General features: G+C 39.9%; 1 protein-coding gene across 1 annotated transcript in view; it reads right to left on the minus strand.

Moving 5' to 3' along the window:
- Positions 1-23853, minus strand: part of LOC102044603 (protein arginine N-methyltransferase 8) — a 56392-nt gene that overhangs the window by 31438 nt on the left and 1101 nt on the right. The gene's annotated exons all lie outside the window — the stretch shown is intronic.

A 23853-nucleotide genomic window follows, 5' to 3' on the forward strand; every position in this document is an offset into this window, starting at 1 on the left:
CTCAGAGGGTATTACAACTGTGACACCCCTACGAAATGGTGATAGGAAAAATATTGTGAAAACACTGGTGCTTTAGAATAAAGCCTCTGTCCAGAACAACTGAGACTGATCAGTTGTACAAGGAACTAGATTATACCTTAGATGTCCAAATCCTCAAAAATTCAAAGGAAAAGATGCAAGCTGGTCATCAGTATGATAAAGTTGTGGTCAGCACACTTAGGCTGCAGCAGAAATAACACCAAGTAGCAAAAAAAGCAGGTAAAGATTATAATGTTTGCAAAGTTGTTACTTATTGTGCAGAAGCTAAAAAGAAATTTAGATATGTAAATGTAAAATGGGCTCAGTGATACCTTCATGGATCTGACCCAGGGTACTTCATACTGTAAAGATTTTTAATGGGGACTGTCTGTTGGGTAAAGCCAGAATTTTCTTAGTGACGGGTCATAAAATAAGCAATCCAGTTTCCAGTTTCCTATATTCCTGGGTATGCAGGAGTAATTCTTCTCCCTAATAAAGTTTAAGCACTGAAATGAATGATCTGTGGGGTCTCCAGCTGTGTAGATTGCAGAACTCAGCAGGAGAATATCCTTTACCAGCCTTTAAAGCTATCTTTTATCTGAGCAGGGTGCTGGACTAGATGGCCTCCAGAGATCCTTTCCACACATACTATTCTATGATATTAAGACATAGTTATATTTGCACTGTGCAGGAGATACAGGTGGCAAGCATAGTGCAAATTATGAGGTAGGTTATAAATTTTGGTTGATAGTTGTACACACAATAAGAACAGAACCTGCTTTCATGAGATTAAAGAATACACACTATAAGAAAATGACGACGTGCCACTCAGGAATGAAAACCTTCTAAAGCTACATGTAACAGAACAGAACTGAGATTACAGGAAATGAGTTGACAAAATTTAAGGACAGGAATGATACTAGGTATTTGTATTATTTATAAATGTGTGAGCAGTTCTAGACCATTCTGTGTGCATGTAATTAAAATGCTCTTCATCCAATCTGTTCTTATGACTGCTTAGTGCACGGCGCCATCGGGAAAAAAAAACCAGCAACAAGTTACAGATGTTGACATTTAATTGAACATGTGTTACTTTTCATAAAGATGGAGATTTTGCAATGCATGTAGAGTAGAATGTCCCATGCAGGGCATGAAAAGTCTAGTCCAGCACAGAACAAAAGGAAAAGATGAGAGAAATATATTAGTATTAGCTGAAATTTATTCTTTGCGAAGCACCTTGTGGAAGGATAGCAAAGAATTATTTTAAAAGTGTTGAAAGGCAGCTTTCTTTACGAGAAGGTTGCATTTTGATTATCTTTGGCATTTGGTAGATATAATGCCTATTATTATTTTAGATTTAATATCACAGCAACACCTTCTTGGTTTGCAAGATCCCTGCTGCAAGGAACAGCTGGAGAAATGCCTTGTGTTTTCACCTGTACTCTGTGGTGTTGAGCAGATGGTGTGTCAGTAGACTCTGTTGTCCATCTGTTTGTTTGGAGCCCCCTGAGCCTCATTAGGAGTGAGGTAAGTTGCACAGTGAGGAGGTTCTCAAGCGCTGGTTGAAGCCTCAAACCCGCTTCTCTCACAGCCAGGGATTCACAGCTTCAGCTCAGCAGGGGATCGTGTTTTAGAAGCCTTGTCCTCTGGTGGATAATACCAAAAGCAAACTACAGCTGGCAGATGGCTAAATTCATTCTTCTTTTCATAGGGTAGAGACTAATCTAACTGCTATCAATAATCTGGAAACGGATCTCCGTGTATAACCGTGCTGTTGCCTCCACACTTGCGGCATATGGATTTGTTGTGGTTTAATGGTCTCTGCCACGTAAGTCAAGAATCTGAAAGCTGAAGATTTAAATAAAGGAGAACTATAGATAAATAAAGAAAGCTGTGATGATCTGTGGCTAGATGTCCTGTGGTTTTCTTTCAATTTTTCACCATAATTAGGAATAGAAGAGGTGGAAATATTCAAACATCCTGGTTATTTTGACACAAGATAGATACCAGTAATTAAATCTGGCAGGCTGGGAAATACAGGCTAGACCACCAGGGCTAGGTGTTTCTGAGAGACACTCCAGACTTCTCAGCTTTTTCCTGACTCAGTACCATATATCAGGGCTCCTAGGAAAAGCATGCTTTCTAACAGAGCTCTCCTGAATATAGCGCCTTTCTAAGATGTAAGAAGTTTTTGGTTGGTTTATGTTACAGCAGCCATTATCCTGTTCCAGAATCCAGTCTGAAAAGTTTATTCTGGTGTGTGGACCACAGAGCAGCACACCAGCAGCTTCACAAAGCCAGTGTCTCTTGCTGGTTGAAGCTTCTGGACTTACACAGATTTACAGCGACATCTGACATGGTAACACTGCAAGTCCCTGCTTTCTGTGGAACACCCTGACCCTTTTCAAGAATTCATGAAAGGCAAATAAAAACAAAAGATTAAAAAAAATCCTTCCTACCTTCTTGTAATTTTAAGTCTCTCCTTTTGCAACTGAAGAAGATGAGAATTAAATTAAATTTAATTAAATTTAATTTAATTCTTTATTCAGTTGGTAGAAGCTAACTTGGTAGTGAAAAAACAGAAAGTTTCCCTAATGTGTGGTCCCAAGCCTATCAATGTTGACTCTGAAATTCTGATATCATCACAGGAATTTTAAATTTAGAACCGAGGTCAACTGTGAGAGTTACAATTGCTATTGACAACCATATATTACATCATTCGTATCACTTCTATCAAGATTTGAAGAGCACCTAACACCTAAAATAGCCAGTAAAGGCCAGGGAGCACTTAAATTGACTGATCACCATGGAACACTTTTCCTCTTTCATTCAATTATCCAGAAAAAAACAAGCAGTAGGTATAAACCATGTTGTATGTTCTCCTGGAACAAATTTTCCTTCTGAGATGTCTCCATTTTGGGAGTTTCAACTGATCTCTTGCCTTTAAAGTGCTACATCCAAAACTGTCTAGAACAAAAGAAATCAAGATGCACAGATATAAGAAGGGGAAACAGCCTGTTGTTCTGACAGAGCTATTAGAGGCTTATTTTTTTGTGGTTGTTCAGAGGGAAGGCTTGAGCTAAGACTACAGCCTGTCTATTGTTGAAACTGGAAAGAGGAAAAGCTGATAACAGTATTTTTCATTTGAAGTAGGCTACAGCCTCTGGGAAATAAAGAGCTTTTCCAAGTTTAATGTCATTTTATTTCTGATTTGCCTTTCAGGGAGTTACACAAGGGAAAGAAATATCTCTGCATTAATAAAATGCATCAGGTCTTCCAGATGATTTTAAAATATCAGTCCCAAATGGGAAGACTCTAAAAATAAACCATATCACTTTCATTCCTGGGCATTCATTGCAGAGTCACCTCTATATTTGGTAGTGATAATTGTTAATGTTATATGCTTACTAATTGCACTGATGCTGATGTTTAATGTCCCACCTGGCCTGTCTGGGCAAGCACTTCTATGCCATCAACAAGTAGCACACAGCCATGGGGTGCTGTTCAGGGACTGAACTCTCCCTAACCATTTCCAAGACCCTTTCAGGTTTGGCATGGCAGAGAGAGAAGGCTGCAGAAGTGTCATATTGCTCAAACAGCACTGGCTTAAAACTGCAGCTGTGAAGTCTTTCCCTTCCCCTCGTATTCTGCAATACAAGTAGTCAAACTGCAGCAGCCTTGCCTCATTTTTTCAGACAGGACGGAAACACACTCAGCTTTATGTGTGGCTGAGAGGAGTCACCAAGACCTGTGAATCCAGCACCATTTCTAGGGTGGCTGAGTACTGTGAGGGAGTAGCTGGAACAAGGGTAAGTGGCTCTTCTTGTGCGCACGTGAACAAAGTTCAGGGTTGCTGGTGAGTCATGTTCCCTGCTGCTTGGGTAGATTTGGCTATGCAATCATACAGAATGAAGAAATCATTCCACGCTATGTTTCCCTGGGAGTTGCTCAAAGCCTATATCATTATTTAGCAAGTCACGACTCAGCTCCTTGTTCCTCCTGTAATGTGGGGCTCAGTTTTCCAGGGCTGCCTTTGCACCAACTTGGACTAGCTGGAAGGAGGATCTAGGTTTCTCATTTCTCTGTCCTTCCTTCTGCATGCAACAGAGAGGACTCATCAGCATTGCCTGAATACTTCCACTGTGTAAATTGATTAAAAGGCTGCCCTTGCATTTCTCTGTGGAGTCCAACATTCAGTATGCAAGGCTCTATAGAGGAAGTTTCCATAATGTGTGCTGGGTCACCCAGGCAAGCTGATGTAATTCCACATGAATTCTGAATTGCAGACAATTTATCATCATGGCTGTGAAACCATGAATGGTGCATAAGGATCTACAGTCAGAGCATTAGGGGCCTGTTAACAGATGGTAATTAGTTCTATTTTAAGGATGGCTAGGCAAGTCAGCTCTTTTTGTGACAAGAAAAACAAAATAAGGACAAGGTCATCCTCTAAGACATGAAACCCTAGCAGTTGTTTTCACTTTGTGATCAGCTATAACCCAGGGAGGACATGCTCCTGTTATCTGGAAGCAGTACACAGAAATGTAAATGTGACTGAAGGTTTTTATTGATTTTCAAGTGAAGAGAGATATTCATGTGCCAGATCACTTTAAAACGCCTCGCATCACAAGGCGCAGCTTGTTGTAGAAATAGCAACAGAAGTTATAGAAGCCTGCACTGAAAATATCAAAGTTGAATGCAGTGAAGAGGAAGAGTTTGTTGCAGATCATTGCATAAAGAGCTATGAAGATACAAAGCCAGACAAGTGTGAACTTTCCATTGTGATTTTCTTATTGGTTTTTACTATCATCGCTGCTGCATAAGTGCCTGCCTTGCTGAACAGGCAAGGCAATGGAAATGAATGGAAAGGAAACAAAAAGGATCTGGTACTCTCAAGCTACTTTAAATCACCCTGGCAAATGCATGAAAATCTGTTGAGGAGAGGTCAGGGGGAGCACCATCAATGCTCACAGCACCTTTCTTGTAGGTAAACTAGCTTATCACTGACTGGCCTCTTCCCCTCCCCAGCACAATTTCGACTGACTCTCCAGTGACAAAGAACAAGAACCAGAAAGTGCTAATCAACTATAAAACCAGTTATTTTTAGACCTTTTCTCAGTATCAGGCAGTAAGCTGAACTTCACATGAAAAAGTAGAGCTCCACTATTTTTAGAGGCTAATTATTAACAAAAATAACCAGAGAATTCTATCTGTACAAATTATTTTCTTAAATTAGCAGAAAATTTAATGGAAGCCCTCCTCTGCCTAGCAAATTTCCAAGGCACTGATCTCTGAAAGTCACTTTGCAGCTGATATACCAGTCTTTTCTTCCCCTCTCACTGAGTTTCAGCTGTTTCACAACAGCTCTATAGGAAGTTCTTCAGGAAGACATGATATTCTGTAGGCTTTGCTGAGACTTAGTATGGAGGAGGAAAAATATCCAACTGACCACCTACTCCTTGTCCTAGCCAAGCTTCTGATCTACACTCAGCGTAGTTTCAGATGTACTTCAGCTCTAGAGGAGGTCTCTGCCTAAGAAGTGTCCAGGGTTATTATTTCTTAATCTCTGCAGTGGGTAAGTGCAGAGACAGAAAGAAGAACAAGACTGAGAAATGACAGTTCCTGAGCTGAAGTGCCAGAGAAAATCAGCACAGTGAGTTACAGTTCAGTGCTGCTGCAGAGCTACCAGCAAACAAGCACCAACATTGAATAGAAGTCCCACATTTGTCACTTCCATTTGTCAACTGGCAAAAAATAACATTTCCCTGCACAGAGCAATGACACCCTGCCACTTCCTTCGGAGCTGTAGCTCACTGGATCTTAATATGTTATAGCACAGACTTTCTCTTCATCACCTGGCAGCTTTTCTGTCCTTTGTGTTGGTCTTAAGTCCATCTCACTGTGTGACCTTGAAGGAATCAGCCACTTCTTACTGTGGGTTACCAGAATGTTGCATCTTTTTGTGACAGATGAAACCCCCAGAGGTGGAATGTGGCCCTCTGAATCAACACTTACGATGGCTCAGTGAAAATGAGCAAGGATGAAGTGCCTGTGAAACTCAAGGAAAAATGTGGCTGCCCACAGCTGTTGCAAAGAAGCTGATTTTAGGTGAATCAACTGCTAGTTTAAATGTTTCTCCCTGAGTTCATTAAAATAACATGATCACATTCCTGAGTTAGCCAGACTTGTAAAGGGGACAGTGTTGACATGACCCAACATAAAGTGTAAAAGTTGAAAAACTAATAGAATAATTTCAGTGAGAGCAATGGAGTTGAGCTGCCTTCAACTTACATTATCCTCAAAAAACACATTTGTATTATGATTTAACTACAATTCTTATATTTTTATAAGTCAAACTTTTGTTTATATTCCATTTTCAGTGTATTTTGTTCCCTCCCTGCTAAGTCAGAAATCCCATGTAATGTCAACTGTTTTCAAAAGAGACATTAATAAGACATTTGATATTTCACATTGCATCTTCCATGCAGGAATTTCTAGAAGAAACTGATCAAAAGCATATTGCACTGTGATGCCTCTTAGCAATTACTGTTTTCGTTTGTAGTCATTAGAATACAACTCCTGTGATGATATTCAAAGGTTTTGTTTTTTTTTTTTTTAAATCAGATGTAATAGGTCCAACTGTAGTTAAATCACTAGGTAGAAATCTGGCAGAAAGCCATTTTAGCCTGTGCTCAGGATCCCCAGCTGCTAAAACTCAGTCAGTAGCTTTTTGGCCTCACAAACATGGTTAAGTCTATGAAAGGAGGAAAATTCTGACTCGGTTCTCTCTTGGGCACCTAAAGTCAGAGAAGACAGTTCCCCTGGAGATTTACAGTGAAGAGTGCATCTTCTCTTCTCCCTCCAGGAGTGAGAATGTATGAATTTTATACTGACAGGTTTCAGGTCAGTTAAAATATAACAAACAACCTACCCTGAGCCACCTCAATTTCTATACACCAAGGGGCTGTCTCCACCCTGGCTTTTGCTGCTGTAATTTGCCTTGCTTTTCTTGTTGCTGCCATTCTCATAAGGGATTGGCAGCACTTTCCCCTTGTGCCTCAGCACTTCTCTTGATGCTGATTCATAAGGCAGCATATGTTATTTTGAGATGAGAGTGGGTACACGCTTGGCTAAGACAGAATGGAAATCCTTGTCTGACTTATGGTCACAAAGCACAATGCTTTGTCCACAAAACACAACCTGTGGCTGCCCTGACAGTGCCTCTTTTGCAACAAGCAAACGCTGCTTGCACGGCATGGGGTCAGCTGGAGCTGGGTCCTTCCTTCCTGCACGTCTCAGGCGTGCAAGGACAGTCTGCATCCTGCTCCCCCCTTTCTGCAGTGGCCACAGGCCCTTCCACGCTTTTCTGTTGACATCCTTCCTGGGCTCTGATTGTTTCTTGTTGTGTGAAAAGATCTGGCTCTGCCAAGAGCCTCCACAGGAGCAGCTGGGTAACGAGACGTCCTTGTGCATGCATGAGTGGCTCATCCTTCCCTCTGCTCAGGCAGTAATTGAGAAGCAATGGAAATGATTGGTGTAGAATCACTACAGACTGGAGAAGTGGCTCCACTCAGGAAAGCTGTAGAGCAAAAAGGAAATTACTAGCAACAACAAGAGCAGAAAATGTAACTGACAGCAGCAAGATCTGGATAACTGGGCTTCTGTTCAAATTAGTCTTCTGTTGATGCTGTGTAAATAGCTGGATGAGTGTGAAGACTGATGTTTTCTGATTAAAGTGCTTCTGACCCGTGAATTCCACTGATTCATGTGACTTTTCTTAACCTGGAAAGCTCAGAGAGTGGATCTCAGAAAGGTTTTTACTATTCACAGTTGTGAAGAAACCTTGAAAAGACTGAGTAAAAGTTTCTGGGAACAGAAAGGCCTATAAAAGTAACACATTGACGCAGATTCAGTGTCTTTTTTTAGCCAGTCTTATCACCTTTCCACATATAAGGTTGGCATTATTGTTCTTTAGCCACAGCATGGGCACAGCATGATGTACAGCAATGCAAAATGCACCAACCCTATTTGTGTTCTGATGGCAGAACAGACCTTCTGATTTTCTTGCCTTTTGATGTGCTGTTGTACTGCCCTACAAACCTCTGAAATTAAAAAAAAAAAATTAAAAAGCTGCAAATTGCTGAAGATAACTTGGAGTTAAAGGAGAAGACTGAAAGTTTCACTTGCTGCTTATTTGAACATTAACTTGATCTCAGACACTGGAAGAAAAAGAACAGAGAAATAACAGAAGTAAAAATAGTGTTTCAATTCAAGGTGACTCAAGGTTTTATTGACATGGAGTGCTTTTTTTTTTTTTTTTTTTGGAACATATCAAGCTTCATGGGATCCTGTTTCTTTAAATATTTCTTCTGTTCATGGAATGACTGACAGTTGAGTGGGATAGAGGAGGAGAAGAAGCATCAGCTCTCACTTCTGAACTGGCTGCACATTCAGAATTAATGGGGAGGGAGAGCTTTCTGACAAGGAGAAAATTTTGAAAATGTAAAAAACAGACAAAAATAAGATTTTTCATAGATATATAAATCAGGGGAGTATGCTCTCAGTACTGCCATACAAATCAAAAGCCACCGTGTTTGGTCTGTTAATATAACTGGAGTTTAGCCACCAAATTGCTCTAGGCCCTGTCTAGGATCAATAGAAAGAAAAAGGGTTTCTTTAAAGTATGGTTTGAGATGGGCAGAGTAGCCATTCAGAGGTGTTTGTCTCTGCTGCCTAGGCAGGACCAGCAGGCCAGCAGCTCAGATGCTTTGTTAAAGCATCTGAATTTATGTGAGCAGATTCCAGATCCTAGCTGATCCATTCAAAGTAAAATAGTAACAACAGAAAATAATAAAGATTTCTTGATTCAATGATAGAGAACATTAGGACTCTATCCAATGAGTTGCACATATTTCTTAAAATACCCTGGGAAACAAATTCCTGTCATCAAGATCTCCTAAAAAAGGATTGTAAAAATATTTGGGGTGACTTTTTTTTTGGGTTTTTTTTTTTGTTTGGTTGGTTTTGTTTTGTTTTTTGGTGGTTTTTTTGGGGGGGTGTTTTTTGAGCCACCAAATCTCTGGAGATAAAATCATTCTGCACCACATAAATGCAGCAGGTTTTATTTTTCTCCTTTTACTGACAACACAGTGATTTTCAGCAGAACTCTGAAGCATGTGGTAAGTCAGCAGAACGCAAGGTTCTGCCACCAGCAGCAAGACACATAGATTGTATCCCTCAAACAATAATGTTTCTTTGGAAGACAATACCATGGAGAAAGATCTGAATGGTTAAAAGATAAAGGAAGAATGATGGGAACTGGCAACAGCATCTCCCCTAACTCCTTGGGAAATCCCAAATAAATAATACTATCTTTATTCAACCTAGGATTTCACACTAAAACCGGATTATTAAGAAGAATTTTGATTTTAAGTTGATGTCAAAGATAGCAAAATCATATCCAGCAGTCAAAAAACTAAAACCAATGCAAAGTGAAAAAAGCTAAACATAGAATTGTTGCCTAGCACATTAAGTTAATTGACTTGACTTCCTTTGTTCTGTACAGTCTGTACAATCCAGTGACTTCAATAAATCATTGGTCCTTTTCATTTTATTGAGACCTCAGTTCATCAAATGTAAAAAAACCCATAGTGAATAGAGATATGAACATACTCAGCATTTCACAGGACTGAATGTTTAAGAAAAAACAGAGACTGTGCTCCTTTGTTATAGATTCCTAAATTTACCAGATTTTAAAATATCAGCAAAGAAGACAAATGTGATGTGTGAAATAGACATATAAACCACTTAGATTTCCAAATTTATCTGTATGTTTTGTTTGATTTCACAGAACCACAGAGCAGCTGAGGTTGGAAGGGACCTCTGGAGGTTGTCTGGTCCAGCCCCTGTGTTCAAGCAGTACCACCTCAGGCCCGCTGCCTATGTGTATCCAGATGGCTTTTGATTATCTCCAAGTAAAGAGGCTCCACAATCAACCTGGGCAATCTGTGCCAGTGCTCAGTCATCCTTGCAGTAAAACAATATTTCCTGATTTGAAGATGGAACCTCTGGTGTTTCAGTTTGCACCCATTGCTTCTGATCCTGTCAGGGGGCACAGCTGGCACTGGGAGACCCTGTGGGGCAGGCAAGGGAGCCCAGGATCCAGGCGGGCATCTCTATGAGCTATGAGATGTGTAGGTGTTACAGAATTTAAGAAAACAGGACCAACTACATTTAATTGCTGAATCAAAGGTGTGAATGCTCGTAAGTGATCTAAACTCAAAGTGACAAAAATATTTAAATGCTCCCTTTCTACACTGGGGGCTTGTATTACTAACAGCTCACCGAGTTAGTTGAATTTAAGCTTACTTCAGCTCAGGTGGTACTATATCTAAAATACGAAGTTGGTTTGGAACTTGAAATGGAAGGGTTCACCTTCCCGTGATTCTCCACATCTAAACGGAATTTTGTCACAACACCCATACAGAGGAACATAGTGAATACAAGGATGTAAAGAAACAAAAAGCTAGGATTTTCCATAAAACTGCTTTTTTAAACACAGAGTTTCTCTGTCAACATATAAATGTATATGTATACGTATATATACCAACACTGGATGTGGTATGAAACTTTAACCAGGATTTTATCACTTTACAGTGTTTGAGCCCATACAGGCATAGTTGTGTCTTTGACACAGTTTTAGTAAGACTAACACAGGTGCACAAAGAAATGGAAGTCATGACACAATATCCAGTTTGGATTTTATGTAAATACAAAACATTGCAAGTATATGTATGCACACACATATACCTGCTAAGGAATTTTGTAAGCAAGCATCTTAATGTGTCTTTAAGGAACTGCATGGCTGAAATGACAAATGATCACAATGTCAAGGCAGTTATTGAATTATGAAGTAGCATAGTCCCGCTCACTCAGAAGTAGGGTTATGTATCACATTTGCATTTTAGTTATAAGACGGGGAGTGGAGTAATTTTCTTGGTTTGGAATAGTGTTAGAGAAGAAACTGTTGTGTGACTGAATATCTTATGGCAGTTCATTAATTGTCAGATTTTGGAACTACACTGGGTATCAATGGATTTTTAATGGTGATGTTCTTTCATAACCATATTAAAGCAGCTAATTAAATCTGAGGTTTAAAATGCCCATGTAAAGGAAAGCTACTTGTAAGTCTTCCTCCTGGTTTCAGCTGGGACAGAGTACATTTTCTTAGTAGCTGGCACAGTGCTGTGTTTTGGATTTAGCGTGAGAACCATACTGATGTTTTGGTTGTTGCTTGCTCTAAGGCAAGGACTTTTCAGTGTCTCATGCCCTGTCAGTGAGCAGGTGCAAAAGAATCTGGGAGGAAGCACAGCCAGGACAGCTGACCCCAGCTGGCTGAAGGGATATTCCGCTGAACACCAGCTCAGTGCACAGACTGGGCTGAGATGGCTGGGAGCCACTGACTGCTGCTCAGGGATGGGCTGGGCAGCAGTCTGTGGTGAGAAACTACATTGTGTATCACTTGTTTGTCTCTCCCTCTCCATTTTATTAAAGTTATTATTATTATTAGTAGTAGTAGTAGTAGCAGCAGCAGTATTAATAGCACTGTTGTTATTATTGTATTTTACATTCTTTCAATTATTAAATTCTTCTTAGCTCATGAGTTTTGCTTCCTTTTTTCTTCTCCTGATTCTCCTCCCCATCTTCCTGGGGAAGAAAAGGAGTGAAGGAGCAGCTGTGTGGTACTTAGTTGCCAACTGGGGTTAAACCATGCCAGTCTGCTTAGGAATGGACAAAGAAATACTAATCTTTCTGCAGACTACAAAGGCAGTGCTGTGTATTTGTGAGATGAGTCCCCATTTATAGCAAGGACAACATATATGCTCCTAACCACCCTGTAAATTTAGCCTAATGAACTACACTCGCTGATATTTGGCCATTAAGTGTTATTTGGTGTTAGTTTACACAGTGCGAGAAATTTCATTGGAAGAGACTGAGATTAAAAACTTGTCAATTCCAGGCTTGGTAACACATTTTTTCCCAGGAGAGCTGCAAATGCCATAATTGACTTCAATGTGTTTTCAGCAGTCATTTAAGAAAATGGATACGTATCTAACGTGCAGAACAAAGGTAAAACCTCTAGTTTCAGCAGAATTACTCTTGCTGCATATTATACAAGGTAGATGAGGAGTGTTTTTAAATACCCTGCTGGTATGGATTTGATTCTACAATGAATAATCATGCTGAGTGCTACTGACACACATGAGCAAACCAGTGTGTTCAGCATTTCTTGCATTATTAATCAAACATTCATTGAAATGTTCAGAGATCTTCAGTGATTTATGTTAACTACAGTGGGTTCTGAAACACACCTGTTAAAAAGGTATCTACACTGTGCATTTCAAAAGCAGCAATTGATAATGGTGTTGATATAAATCAGGCTTTTGTAGCTTTGTGTTAATGATCAAATAAGCTTTTGGTATCTTACACCCATCTTTTAAATATGGTTAAGAAAGCAATACAAAAAAGTATGCTCTTAACATTTTTATACAATTGTGAAATAGAATGATGAAAATTCTATTCTTGAGCAAAACCACCAGTGATTCATCCTTTTAAATATAATTTTATATATAGACGTGAGCTGGTTTTGAATCTATATAAATCAAAAATAATTCTGCTGAAACTGATGGATTTACCTGAGGGTAAACCTATCTTGAGCTGAGAATACTTTTGTTTTCTAGTAGGCATGGTTAGAATACTCAGTTTTATCAGGTGGAGATAAGTCTTGCAAACATAAATACTTTTGCCTTCCCTTTTACACAGCAACAAAGAGATATTTTATGAGCACTGAGAAGCTTATTGTTTTTCTGTTGAGAAAGGAACAGACTGAAAAAGAGAAAGATGGCATAGAGATTTTTTCATCAATAAAATAGTGGTATTGAGGCTATGAGGATAGTTTCACATTTTCATGAAAATCCCACAATAATAAGTGCAAGCACCTTCTTTATTTAAAATCCTTATACATCTTTGCCTTCCATTAATTTTATCTGATGAAAAATGTCTCTTAGAAAAGCAGGACAGAAACTGAATGTCAAATACAGAGAAAACAGAAATATAAACCCATTGGCCTAGTTTTACAATTTTGTTAGGCAAAATATACTTCATTAAGCAGTATACACACTGTCATGGTGATAGTATTATTAGTCATTAAAGTATGTTTGAAAAATCTAAGAAGTGTGAGATGGAGTTTGGCACTGGAGGCTTGAATTAATCTCTTGGTGCTGAATAAGAAATTCAGATAGGTAGCAGGACACATGCTTTGAACAGCCCCGGAAAGTGCAATCAGCTTTTGGATTTAATAGAATATAAAGATTCAGCAATTTAGATATTAATAGCAGGGTAATGTAGTTGAACAGCGAGCTAGGAAATGATCTGTACAGTAATATGTTAAGTTCAGCGATGACAATGTGCCTGTGAGGTGAGATGAGGTGAGCTGGAGCTGAGCTGCTGCTTAGAATCCTGGCATGGAGGCGAGTGAGGAATATTGCACTTTGTCCTGGTTCTACTCGATGGAGTGGAGATTGGGATGGGTCTCAGGTGTGTGTGCAAAGGTGTAAGAGTTGGTGACAAGTTTCCACTGGCAGAGTCTCTCTCACAGTATTGTAAATCCCTTATTTGTGAGATTACCAATTGATTTAATAATTAGTGAGACAATGCTGATAAAGGCAAATTTTAATGGAGAATTTCAAGGAAGCTTTAAAATGCATACTTTGATAACTAATTTAAAAGAGTCTTGTTTTTTTCTGTTTTGTTCTTTCTTTTTTTGTGGTTGGTGGGGGTGAATCACAGGCCTAGAACTACATACTGTCTCTTCTTATTTCATAACAGACTAATTTGTCAAAGAGCAGTGAATTTTGGGCTTATTCACTTTGACAAAGAAATTGAGATTCACGTTAGACCTTACAGGCTATGGCAACCCCCCCCTGCTATTTCCTTATTGACAGGCTGTAAAAGGGTAAATTGATTCACTCCTCTGAAGGCCTCCTGCTACCTCTGCCTACAGCTCCTTGATTCCTGACATTTGTTAAACGTGACAATGGAATAACGATCTGCAAGTACACAGGCACCAAAAGGGGGACTAAGGAAAATGTGGGCCTGAGGCTAAATGGAGCAGGGGCCCTGGGGACAATGGATGAGGAAAAGGCCAAGGTACTCAGTGCTTTCTTCACCTTGGCCTTTATTGATAAGAACAGTCTTCAAGGAGCCACAGAGTGATTCTGTGACTTTTTGATAATGAATGGAAGTATTTCTACTGTTCTTCTGTTTCTCTGTATTTTGACTCTATTTCCCCATCCCTCCCTCCCTTCCTTCCTTCCTTCCTTCCTTCCTTCCTTCCTTCCTTCCTTCCTTCCTTCCTTCCTTCCTTCCTTCCTTCCGCCACTTCCTTCCGCCACTTCCTTCCGCCACTTCCTTCCGCCCCTTCCTTCCTTCCTTCCTTCCTTCCTTCCTTCCTTCCTTCCTTCCTTCCTTCCTTCCTACCTTCCCTTCCCTTCTCTTTTCACCCTCCCTTCTTTTTTACCTCCATCCACCTGCCCACCCACTTTCCTGACTGCCTTTTGTCTCCCTTGCCTTTTCCAACACCACAAAATAATTTCATTATATAGTTTGACCTCCAGTAAATTTGCAAAGCATTCCGTTACATGGCTAAATATAGTACTACATAAATACAATATTTTCCAGAACAGGGTTTTTAATTTAGGGTAACTTTGCATTTGTCTTTTCTAATCCAAAGAATCTAAGAGATCAGCAAATTTACACAGAGCTGAAAAGGATTTAGCTGAAATTTCAGTCTGCAACATACTTTCTTGCACACTAAAATCTGTTCCCTTTCTTTGTCTTCTTTGTCCAATAAGTGTTTCATATCTCAGTTTTTCTATTTTGCATCCTTGGTCTGCTTCAGGCTCACAGAGGGTTTACTGGGTTTTACCAAAGCAAATGAAACTGAAAGAGTAATGATCGCCCTTACCCTTTTTTAAGGCTCAACAACAGGCAAGCATCCCTAGCAAATGTGGAACACCCCCTGCTCCTACTAAATTTGGCTAATCTTAATTAGGTTTAAAACATTGTGCTTCCTAAGGAGACAACTATATTGTGATGTGGGTAACTCTATCTCATTTTATTTCCTCCTGAAACAGCTGTTCCACACTTAGACAAGATACAAACTGTGGGTAAGAAGCAGAGCTACTTTTTACATTTGACCTCTCTTTCTTGGGAAAATATGAAATTACTGACCCAAAATACTGAAGTAAAACATGCCAGATATGCAGCTGGGCTCTGTCACAGGGGATTTCTGCAAAATACACTTTGCTGGCACTACTTGGCCATGTGCATTAATCAGTTTGTCTTCTACTAAGTTCTTTCATTTAGGAAAATATTCTTCCTTTCCATTCTCATAACAATTTCTGCACAGCCTTTAGTTAAAAAGAGGTAAACAAGACACTATACAATGCAATGGTCATAGGCTTGAGAAGACGACCTGTAAGAAGAGATTACCATGCGCTGAACTTGATTTGTGGAAGAGGAGACGAAGGGACAATCTAACAGCAGCCTGCAAGTACTTGAAAGATAGTTACAAAGAATATGGAAGAGAACTCTTCTAAATAGCGGCAGATGAGATAATGAGGTGAAAATGTCACAAGCTGCAATTATTGAGGTTCAGATAGGAGAACAAGAAAAACTTGTCCTCTGAGAGGTCTGCTGAGGGTGCAGCCCTGGAAGAAGTTACCCAGAGAGGCAGAGGAATCTCTGTGCTTGGAGATTTTTAAGACTTGGCCTGAGACAGCAATGGCCAACGTGATCTCATGCTGCTGACTGTTCTACCCTGGCTGTGAGGTTGCATGAGATGGTCTGCAGAAGTTTGTCCAAATCAACATGTTTGTTTCTGCCACATCACTGGGATCCCTATTTATATAGGACTCAGAGGTGTTACTCCTGATATATCCTAGTGTAAATCATATTAGAGTAAAATAAAAAAGTACAAATCCTGTACTTCAGACAAGTTAATGTCTACTATCAGGCACAATCATGAGATTTTTGGTCCTTCAATAGCAGTAGTTCAGAATGAGTTACAGGAAAGATAAATTACTTTGCTGTTCGTGACTAAGGAAAAGAATATCAGTAGCTGGTCTTTCTCCCAAGCTGGGGTCAAATTTCACAATAGATTGATGAACAGCACATGGACACAACCGAAAACTGAAACAGATGGCAACATCTCCTCTCTTCCTATCTAAATGAGAAATTAAGGTCCAAAGCAGAAATAAGTTTGAACTGCTGGACTGTTCTTGGAAGGCCCTGTCTAGGTCACATATTATTCTGGTCTCTGAGACCAGGTCTGAGCCTTCCTGGTCCCATTGGAAGCAATGAAGCATAAGCTGTCTGGCCAAAAAAGGACAAGCAGGACAGGAGAACTGGGAGGCCACACATGACCCCAAGTGTGCTTTGTGACCACTGAGGGAACACTTCAACACTACTTCTTGCACTATTACAACCCACTACTGCTTCCCAGCCAGTAGATGTTGACTTTCATCATACTGACACAAGAGACGGAGTGCTACTTTTTCTTCTAAAAAGTGGGACTGGGGAGGAACTGTGGCAGAATGTCTCAAATATGCTTGGTACCTTGGGACAGGACAAGGAGAACACTAGGAACTGAAGTGTGTGCTCTAGACCAAACAGAATGCTGAATGGGAAGCTTGCCAGCTGCACTATGGTGAAGAGTTTGGCACCAGGAAAAGCTGAGGAGGACAGTGGTATGAAACAATGTCTTAGAAAATATCCACCTCCATGCCTTTCTTCCAAGGTGGGTTCCCACTCCTCAAAAACAAAAAGGAAAAGCTTAAGAGCTTAAGGAACTCTTTTTTTTTTTGTGAGCAACGGTTAGAAAAAGCGGTAATGCCTCTTTTAAACAAGAATTCACTCTGTGAGGAAAGGACCCAGGTACAGTCCTTAATACTCACAAACTTCCAAAAGCAGGACAGGATATTTTAACTAAGGGAGAATGGTATTCTCTTCACCTTCTTTATTGTTTCTCTGTCAAAAATTTCAGATAAACAATTTTTTTCTCTCCTTAATATCCTTTCAAATATTTTATTACTAAAATATTCTGTTCATTTTGGAAACAAAAACATTGAGATTTTATTTATGATCACCTAGCATTTCACACTCAAAATACAAAGTTATCTTTAATTTCTGCACTTAACAGAATTTTCAGAAAAGTGAACTTGGCAGTGAGTGCTTTTGAAAATGAATCTGCCTTATTTCCAATTCTGGTTTTTAAATCTCTGAATTGTTGATGCAATAAAATGAAGATAAATAGATTTTCTGTTCCAGATTTTTAAAGTGAGTTTCCATTTTTGCAATTATGTAGATCATGGAAAAGACAGCATTTTACATGCCTTTTAAAATTTTGGTGTTCTTTATTTTTCAGAACTGGGACTTAGCAAATCTAGCACATAAGATACATGTAAAGCTATCATCCTTGACCTTACTGTACCTCTTAAATCATAGAATCAATCACAGAATTGTAGAGTCATAGCATTACAGAATAAGTTGAGTTGGAAGAGACCCATCAGGTCATCGAGTTCAGCTCCTGGCCCTGCACAGGACGTCCCTAAAAATCACACCGTGTGCCCGGGAGTGTTGTCCAAACACTTCTTGAACTCTGTCAGGCTCGGTGGTGTGACCACTTCCCTGGAGAGCTGTTCCAGTGCCCAACCACCTTTTGGGTAGAAAACCTTTCCTGATATCCAGCCTAAGCCTTTCCTGACTCAGCTTCATGCTGTTCCTTCAAGTCCTGTCACTGATCACAAGAGTGAAGAGATCAGCACCTGCCCCTCCACAAGTTTAATCTCAGCTTAAAAGTGAAATAGTAAGAATTAAATAGTGCCCATCCTCTCACTGTCACTGTGAAGTGACTCAGCTCCCATGCAAGACCCTGAAAGAAATAACATGCCAAAGGACTTCATGAAACCAGCCAGGACCTGTTCAAGGACACAGGAAGGATCCAGGTAGGCTGTGATTAATCAACAATTGCTCCATTCTGGCATGGGGAAGACACCATTGTGGTCATCAACTCAGCCACTTATTGGGTAATCTCCTCTTTGCTTCCTTGAGATGAGCGATTTTTGCTTCTGTTAATTAGAGATTACTCCCAAAGAAAAAAAGAAAAATATGGAAAAGACCCATTTTAACCAAAATTTCTAGATCAAAATAAAGACAGAATCAAAGCTCGTGATCAGGGCAGCAGGTACACAGAATTCTCTGTGGAATCAGAGGTAGGAGCAACAAATTTCATTATTTGCCTGCTTCAGCTGTTCATTATCTCACCTGTCCAGGCACTGAACTTTGTCGCAAACTCAGAAAGGCTGAGACAAAATCTTATGAAAAGAATAGGTTCAATACTTTTTTACCTTTAAGTATTTCTCTGCTCTGCCTTTACCAGTAAAGGCACAAGCCTTCATCTTTCACAATCAGGATGGAGCTCTGGAAGGCATGTGAATCACTCTTGCTAAGCTCACTTTTTGTATGGATGTAGAACAATTACAAAATCTATCATCTACAGAATATCTTGTGCTCTTCTGTGAAGAATTTTGTGCTTTTCACAAACTGAGATTGAAAAAAAAGTGTCACTAAAGCCTGCTTACTAGTATGGAAGTCCTCTTTTAGCATTGGCACAAGGACACAATGGGATTTGGCCCATGATGTCACCAATATGAACCAGACCCTTTCTAAAAATCCCAGTCTTCTTGACACTAAAGTGTTACTCCCTAAAACAATCCTATGCTGGGAGGGGATGAACCATGATAAGATATTTTTATCTTGAAACTCTGCTTTGAGTGATTGCTGTTACTCTTTACTTAAGCATGTGTTTCTTCATCCTATCTCTATTATTAATGCCAACTAAAATCTATTTCTTCAATGGGGCCAAAATATCATGATCAATACCTTGAACTTTTAGTATTAAATTTGAGAAAGGAGTGCAATGCATTTAGCTCTATCTTCAGCTGAGCTAAATTAATGTTCTGTACAGCTGAAGTTGTAGAAGGTGGCTCAGAGCCATATTTCTGCTCCCCCACTCTAGAATTGGCTAGAAACCAAAAAAAAGCCCCTATGACTATGCTAGAACTACCTTGTACTAGTACCTTTTACTAGTTCTAATAGCATGGGCAACTCAGTTCTTGTAGGAGCATTGTAAAGGATCAAAATGTGTTGGAGGTGGAATATGCCCTGCTTTAACTCAGAGCTGCCTCTATAGCCCTTGGGAATTTGGCTACACCCTCAGTGAAGCCCTGACATCCTGGGTCAGCTTTCTGGCTGCCTTGTCAGCAGCACAACACATCTGGATCATGAGCCAGTGGTCTGGCCTCTGTAGCTCACCTACACCACTTGCACACACCCACAACCTTTCCTGTTCAAAGTTAAGTGACACAGGCATGTGGGCACCCAGTAAGGTTGAAATTTGTGTTACTAACTGCCTCCTCAGCTGGCTCTGGGACACTAAGTCCAGACCTCTTGTGACTTCTGTTAGTACAAGATGTGCACCATACAGCAGTGCCATTTCTCTCTTGGGTAAACCTCACCCACCCATTAGTGTTCATTCATATATGCTGTTCTAAGCAATTTAATAACACCAAATAAGAAATTTCTACAAGACCTCTCACTAATGAACCATACACTCCACTCGAATGAATGGAAAAGCTTAGAGAGAATTAATTCTATCTGCAAGATCACGCAGCACAATAATGAGGAGCAAAACTTTGGTTTAGAGAATAAATTCAGTCCAATTTTCTCTGTTACACACATTCTGCTCTGCTTCTGTTGATTTCTGCTTTGGTAGCTTATTAAGGAGAAATCCCTCTTCCTACTCATAAATCACAAATAGAAGCTCATGGTTTCAATAGATTCTATAATATCTTTTTTTCCCCCTCAGTAGTGGTATGACTGGATTTCATGCAGATAGAACACTTTAACCTCCCCACTTCTGACAACAGAACAGTCAGTAACCTTTGCTGACCCAGATCACATAATCCTGAATCCACTTTATTCATCTGTTTAGGGAAGAACGTCTATTAGGCATGTTACCCCAAATCTAACCAAAGCCCAAGGTTTGCATAATAGGTCATTCTGGGAGGACTCCATTATGCTACCATAAATAAATTAACTGATCTCTCTATTCTTAGCAATGAGACAAAAATCTTTTCTCTCTATAGACTGTGAAGTCTTCAGCACAAGAATAACTTTTTATAAAGTTACTGAGCAACTAGATTGTACAAAACCAGATCAGTTTCAAGTTCTAGTGTTGTTTCAGTCAGAAACTAGCCTGTCACAGGTAGATATCTTTTGGATGTGCACATAAGCCCTGGCACTTTGTGCTATTGCAGCACTTTGTGGTTATTGCACATTCTCGGTTCTTAAAGGGGGCCTATGAGAAAGATGGGGACAAACTTTGTAGCAGGACCTGTTGTGCCAGGACAAGGATAATGGTTTTAAACTAAAAGAGGGTCGATTTAGACTAGATTTATATATAGACAAGACATAAGGAAGAAATTTTTTACAACAAGGATGGTGAAACACTGGCGCAGGTTGCCCAGAGAGGTGATTAACACCCCATCCACGAAAACATTCAATGTCAGGTTGGATGGGGCTCTGAGCAATCTGGTCAAGTTGAAGATATCCTCCCCATGGCAAGGTAGGGGAGTAGATGATCTTAAATTTTCCTTCCAACTCAAATTATTCTATGATTTTATGGTTGTGTTCCCTTCACCTGGCACAGGTTCACAAGTTACAGTCAGGCACACTTCTTGTGAAATCACACTTTCAGATTTTTTTCTCCATCACTGATATCAGGCCTACTATTGATTAAGATTTCAAATAATACATTTAAAATTTAAAGAACCCAGAACCCAAAATCTACAGCAGGTCAGCACCATGAATTTTGCAGAACCTTTGTGCGTATGTTCTACAAAGAACAGTTTCTCTTTTACTTTGCTTTCTGTCAGAGTGTCTTTAATTATTTGCAGAGAAGATGCAATTCTGCATCTGTTATTTATGCAAACAGTCCTGTTTTATTTAGACAAGCCTCCTTTCATGACTAAAGATACAGAGGTTCATTCTTGTATCTTGAGGAGAGATTCTCAAGCTTTTGTTCCGGTGGAACATCTCTTAATATTCATGTGATGGCCATGGGCAATAAAGATTTTTGGCATCTTTTTTCCTTGTGTGCTGCAGACATGGATCTGAAACCATTCTGGCAAGTTTCCTACTAGTGAAACCCTGTGGCGTTTAGTGAGGGTCTACATAGAAAAATCTTAGGGTTTTTTGCCCCCTTGACTTTTATTTTTGTATAAAACCCTGTGTATTCTCAGGGTACTATAAACACATGCAACAAACCACTGGTCCTACGTAAACTCTGGCAGATAGACTGATATCAGGCTGTTATCAGTGAAATAAACTGCAAAACCATTTTGATGGTTCTGATATTCTGATCCAAGGCCCAACAGCACCTGTGGCAACACTTGGAGTCACTTGACTATGTTTTGTATCAAGATCTAAGGCTGTGGGGATACTAGTGATGTAAATGTCTGTACAGCTGGAACCATGGGAGCGCACTCCTCTAAATTTCCTGGTAACACAAGGTGTCTTCCTTGTCTGGAAAGTAATGCTAGTGAGCAATTGCTTTTCTATTCTGTATTTTTGCTTGAGGAAACAGTGAGTGCTGTCTTACTGTAGCTTTGTTTTTCCCTTGTCTGTGCCTGTTCTCATCATTTCTTTAAGCTCTTTAAGGTGAAGAGGTAGCATGGGCAACAGAGGGTAGTCAAGGCAATAAAAAGTTTTTCATGTAGTATCCATGTTCCTTGACTTAATGGATTGTTTTAAACTGCTCTACAACTGAAAGAGTATACTTGCCATATTTGAACAAAACTTTGGATAAATGCTCTCAGTTGTGGTAGATTAAAAAAAAAACAAGCCTGAAACATGAAAAACATACTATGAAGCTGTAACACAAGTAAATTGGGTCAAATCCATCTAAGTGAGAACCAGAAGGTTGTTGGAATAATTTGGTAGTAGGGCATTCTGACAAGTCATTAAATGTTTTAATTCTTCATCTGTCATTACTGCTGGTTTTGTTTATATCATGCCTATATGACTGTGACATCAAAATTCTTCAGAAATTTAATATCAAATAATGAGTATTACTGGTACCCCATTTGTTTCAAATGAAGCAAATTTATACCTATTCCTGATTTTCTGTGACACTGTGTTAAGCCCAAAAGTGAGATATTTTGTCCTGTATTCCTTCTGTCACACATATTTGTTAACTTCAGGAGAAAGTTAGAGAAATACAGGTTTGAAGGTCAAACTGGTATCATATGGCTTTGCTAAATATAGATGCTTGACGAGTAAAAGAGCTTCACAGGTCTTGGCATATTTTGCTTGGTGCACTTCTACCTCTGCACATATGCAGACAGACAACTTCTCTCAGACCATATCAGAAATATGAACATTAATAAAATAAAAAATATCTCGGCAGGGGTTACAAATGTATCCCTTCTGATTTTCTGAAGGTAGAAGTGGAGCAGGATATGCCTAATCTGCAATATTTTCACTCTCATTTCACAAGTCTGTCACTGATGGATACTCTGAGGAGATGAAGCACAGCATTTTAATATTCTCCTAACCTGTATGCAGCATTGGAATGAATCTGTTTTTATTTTAAAAAAATCTTTCTCCATAAAATGACATTGCAGGGTGTGCAGCATTGCACAAGCAGGAAAAATTGATTAAACAATAAAAATGTGCTAAGAGTGAATGAAATAGAAGACGAATCTTTAAAAAGCTCTTTTCACCTATTTTCCCTGTCTAAAAACAATTTCCATTGACAAAAATGGCTTTGAAAGGAACTGTCTGTGCTTGTATGTTTCTTGTTGCAATCCTGTCCTGGGATCCTGGGACCTAAAATGCAATATGTGCTGTCAGGACTACGACAGTTTACAGATGTGCAGCCAGACTTCTTGCTATTTATAGATGCCTCTCTGCAAGCAGTACTCTATGGGGTTGTAGTGCAGTAGCAGGCATGTTCTTTGATTTAGTGCTTACATCATATTCATTTAAGAAAATTTGGCTCTTCACCTGGCATGGCAAAGGAGGCACATTTATGAAGGTCAAGCAGAGAGAACACTATTGTGAAGAGAAATGTGGATGGAATTCATGAGCGAGCAGGACACCTACTGGGAGGACTAACTGAAAGAAGGAGGCATTAGGCAGAGATGTGGAAATAATAAAGAATGGAACAGTCATGTGTTCACAGTAGGTTTTGCTCTTTATTCCCTCTGTGGGGTAACTGGGGAGAAGGTTCAGTGCTGCCCCTGCAAGGGCAAAGCTGTAAAGTTGTTTGGGCTGCAGTGTCCATGGGGTCTGTACATGGCTGTGCTGCATCTTGCTAAAGCATGTGTTAAGTGTTCAGTCAGAGTGCTAGGCACAGTCTATTAATAGAAACAGCGAGTTTGGCACACGCTCGCACTTTCGCCTGTCTCCTTCTCACATGCTCGCAGAGATGCTGGGACTGCATCCTGCATCCTTCTGCTTTTCCAGACCTGAGACTTCGCACACTGCTGTATGCCCTGAGAAGTCTCAGTGAGGTCAAGACAGCCCCAGACAAGTAAACAGGGGCTGCTCAACCCCAATGTTGAGGAAGCAGAAGGTAACGGGTGGGGGAGCGGCGGGGATGGGGTGGATTTCTTGCAGAAAACCTGAGACCTCGCAGGGTACCCTCCCGGC

This window comes from Geospiza fortis, unplaced genomic scaffold (genome assembly GCF_000277835.1).
Source record: "Geospiza fortis unplaced genomic scaffold, GeoFor_1.0 scaffold1130, whole genome shotgun sequence".
Classification (NCBI taxonomy): domain Eukaryota; kingdom Metazoa; phylum Chordata; class Aves; order Passeriformes; family Thraupidae; genus Geospiza; species Geospiza fortis.